The sequence below is a fragment of the Trichechus manatus genome, unplaced genomic scaffold (assembly GCF_000243295.1).
Source record: "Trichechus manatus latirostris isolate Lorelei unplaced genomic scaffold, TriManLat1.0 scaffold00022, whole genome shotgun sequence".
Taxonomy (NCBI): Eukaryota; Metazoa; Chordata; class Mammalia; order Sirenia; family Trichechidae; genus Trichechus; species Trichechus manatus.
The window spans coordinates 18,550,553-18,553,741 of record NW_004443958.1 but is presented as its reverse complement, the minus strand read 5'-3'; the positions used below and the strand labels follow the sequence as shown (position 1 = coordinate 18,553,741).

Here is a 3,189-nt window from a genome sequence, read left to right as displayed (position 1 = left end):
TAAAATATACAATAAAATAAAATAAAATAAAATAAAAAATAAAATAAAAAAACTGGAAACTGCAACCAAAATAAGCCAATAAAATCCCTGTTAACACTTATGAAGAGTCTTCATAAGACTCTTTCCCTGATTTTTATTAAACTAGAGAGCCTCAACTGGCTGCTCTAGGGTTCCTCATACATAAAACAGAAATAAGGGGATTCCCCTGACTGGTCCCCATGTTGTTAAATGTTCTCCCCACCCCCACCCCTAGTTTCTTAATGAAGCAGGCCTCCATCCCCATCACTTGAAAGAGGATGTGAATCATTCCACAGACATCTGTCTGCTAGCACCACCCCTCATATTTCCTCTATACACTAGTCTTCGGCTGTGTTCTCGGAACACCATATCATACACTATTAAACTGCACATCTAAGCTAAGCATATTCGACGATGACTGACAGGGAAGAAAATTTCTTTTTAATTACGAACTCAATTCATTTGGTGTATTTCAAAAGGTGCAATACTTTTCTTCATTTATCAGTAAAAGAAGTTAGAAATTAACTTCCAAAAAAATCAGTAAATGGCAAACAAATTTCCTTGAAAGTCACAGTCACATATATAGTGCATCCTAGAAAGGAGGAGGGGCAAGACAGCTTCCACCCACTTTCAGGAGTTTCATCAAATACCGGACCTACTCAAGGGTGGAGAGAAAAGCAACTTTCAAAAAGGAGCACGTTAGTAAATGAGGCATTTACTATACACCTTCCTAAGAGCACCAGGTGGGGAACGTGCTTTCTAAACTAGATCTAGGAAGTGGAATGTGTAATCAATCCGTCCTCCTCCCCTCAAGGGCTATCCACTGGTTAATGAATTAAAACACAAGACTAAATAAAATGAATTCCCCACATAGTCCCCCAAATAAAGGAAAAAAAAAAACAAAAAAACACTAAGATGTCCCAGATTACTCTCCAGAGTGGAACCAGGGAGCAGCTTCAACAATTCAAATTAGTCTGTTAACAGAGTCATCAACAAGCATGCCTTGCTTTTAAACAAAGAAATTTAAAAAAAAAAATTTTTTTTTTTTGGAAACAACAAACAGAAACTAGTACTGATCACTTTCCTGACAATACACAATTACTCAAAATTAACTAGTACTGGGAGGGGAAGGGGCGCCATACCTATGGGCCTTGTCTCACACGAGTGCATGTGGGTAGGTGCAGGGCATTCGTCATTATTGCAAAAACGAATTTTGATTTTTAATCTTTAGTTTGATTTAAACATTGCTTTTAGTATAATGCTGACACCAGCTGTGCAGAAAGGGCTCTGGGGAGATGTTCATAGCAGCACACACCTGTGGCTCTTCTTTGGTTCTGGAGGCGCCAGGGCAGCCAATATTGCTTCGTCAGATACATTCTTTAGGCCTTTCTGTGTCAGCGCAGAACACTCCACATATCTGATAGCCTTCAGGTCACGGGACAGCTTTTCAGCAGTATCCCGGGTGATAGGCTTCTGTTTGTTCTTGGCAAGTTTCTCAATAGTAGAAGGGTCATCTCTGAGATCAATTTGGGTCCCAACAAGCAAGAAAGGAGTCTTTGGACAGTGGTGAGTTATCTCAGGTACCCACTTTTCTTTCACATTTTCAAATGAGGATGGAGAGACCACGGGAAAACAGACTAGAAATACATCTGTGGATAACTCAGCCGTCGTAATCTGTCATAATCCTCTTGCCCTGCAGTATCAAAAAGTCCGAGAGTATATGGCTCTCCACCAATCGGAACTGTGACTGCATAGTTGTCAAAAACAGTCGGTACATATTCGGATGGAAATTTGTTGGTTGTGTAGGATATCAGGAGACATGTTTTACCAACGGCACCATCACCCACAACAACACACTGAATTGTCTGCATTGCTGAAATAGTTTTGTATCCACTTTAAGTATTTCAAAGTCGATGTTGACCTTTTGAGACAGAGGCAGCTCAGCTTCTTGTGTCCCTTGTCTCTTCAGCTTCTGCTTCCTATGGCCTCTCGGGCCTCGGGCCTCACGCCCGCATCTGCCCTGCTGGGGCAAGTGTTCCAAAGCTCTGTCTGCCCGGAGGCACCCCACTCCGCCAGGAAGCCTTCTGCGCACAGGCACTCAGCTCCCTCGCTCCGTGGGTCGGCTCCAGCGCCCGCCGTCTTGCACTGGTCTCCTGGTTCTGCTGCTGTTGGTTCCCTGCTGCTGCCGCTTCTCAGCTGCTGTAGGTTCTCTGCTGCTGCTGGTCCTCTGTCACTGCCGCACGTCTATCCATTCACAGTTTTGAAACCACTTCCACATTTTAGGTATCTGTTAGAGCAGCACCTCACTCTCTCAGTACCAAATTCTGTCTTAGTCATCTAGTGCTGCTATAACAGAAATACCACAAGTGGATGGCTTTAACAAACAGAAGTTTATTTCCTCACAGTCAAAGTCCCCTGGACTAGCAGCTTCTCGGCACAGGGGCCCTGGTCCAAAGGACGGGCTCTTCTGCTAGCACTGCTTTCTTGATGCTATGAGGTCCAACCATCTTAGGAGATTTTATGGCTCAAATGGCACCTCCAACAAACAACGTGGAAATCAGGCAATATGGAGGTCAAGGTGGACTCAGAGAGAGAGGATTTCACAAAGACCTTCACAAAGACATTGTAACATCCCAATGACTCCATCTTCTGTCACTCCACTCTGTCACTGCTCACTGATCTACCCACATCCACCCTGGGGCGGGGCTTGAAGGGAGAAATAGGAAGGAAGGAGCTGGATCACGGACCGACCGTGTTACTCTGCCTTTATCCTTTATCCCAAATAATTTCTGCTTCTATCTTCTTGTAGCCTCATGAATCTAGAAGTAAATACTGATTTCACTAACTGTATAACGGCTTTGCAATAATATAGAACCTGCTTTAAACTGACATAAAAACTAAAGGAAATGTAATAGCTTGTATAACTGAAAAGTCCTCTGGTAATGCTAGCTTCAGGCACAGCATGAAAACCCACTGCCCTCAAGTCGATTCCAACTCACAGCAACTCTATAGGACAGAGTAGAACTGCCCCTTAGGGTTTCCAAGGGCGTAAATCTTTACGGAAGCAGACTGCCACATCTTTCTCCTACGTAGCTTGATCCAAAAACCAAACCCAAACCCGTTGCCCTCGAGTTGATTCTGAATCATAGTGACCCTATAGGACAGACTAGA

The 3,189-nt window shown here is 43.6% G+C and overlaps 1 pseudogene; it reads right to left on the bottom strand.

Moving 5' to 3' along the window:
• Positions 1-1,170: 1,170 nt before the first annotated feature.
• On the bottom strand, positions 1,171-1,916 carry LOC101350952 (cell division control protein 42 homolog pseudogene; annotated as a pseudogene).
• Positions 1,917-3,189: the final 1,273 nt, after the last annotated feature.